Source organism: Syngnathus scovelli, chromosome 12 (genome assembly GCF_024217435.2).
Source record: "Syngnathus scovelli strain Florida chromosome 12, RoL_Ssco_1.2, whole genome shotgun sequence".
NCBI classification, from domain to species: Eukaryota; Metazoa; Chordata; class Actinopteri; order Syngnathiformes; family Syngnathidae; genus Syngnathus; species Syngnathus scovelli.
This window is the reverse complement of record NC_090858.1, coordinates 3,397,285-3,397,867: the sequence shown is the minus strand read 5'-3', so window position 1 is coordinate 3,397,867 and position 583 is coordinate 3,397,285.

Sequence of the window (583 nt, the reverse complement as noted above, 5' to 3'; positions counted from 1 at the left end):
TAAAAGCACAAAAAGATGCGCCTTAGAAAATCCGAATTTCATTTGGCGTTAACCAGAGGAAAATGGTGACAGGTGCATAGCCACACCCTCAGCCATACGAGGGTGTGCACACTTGTGCAATCACATTATTTCCGTTTATTTTTATTCTTTTTTTTTTTTTCAATTGACTTTGATAGGTTACAGGTCATGTATTGGACCGGCATTCGAACTCCATCTAGAGTCAAGTCAATCATTTACTTATTAATCACAGGAATGTAGTGTTGATTTGCAGGCACGATCTCGCATCGTTGTCCATGTATGCGAAACTCGTCCTTGTGTTTGGCCTGATTACGAATGCGCAGGCCGCCGCGGCGTCCTCGGGGCGGGACAACGGAGCTCCTGTTCTCCCGATCGAAGTGAGTTTACCAAATTGTCATGCATACGATCCAAGGATTACGATCGGAATAAACTAAAGTACTATTTATGTTATGTTGCAAAATACTGTGTTTTCTTAATTTATCTTGAATACATCTGGAATCAAAACAAAGTGTCATCTTGTTGCTAAGCAACCAGCACATCACTAGCACTAGAATGAGTCAGTCAA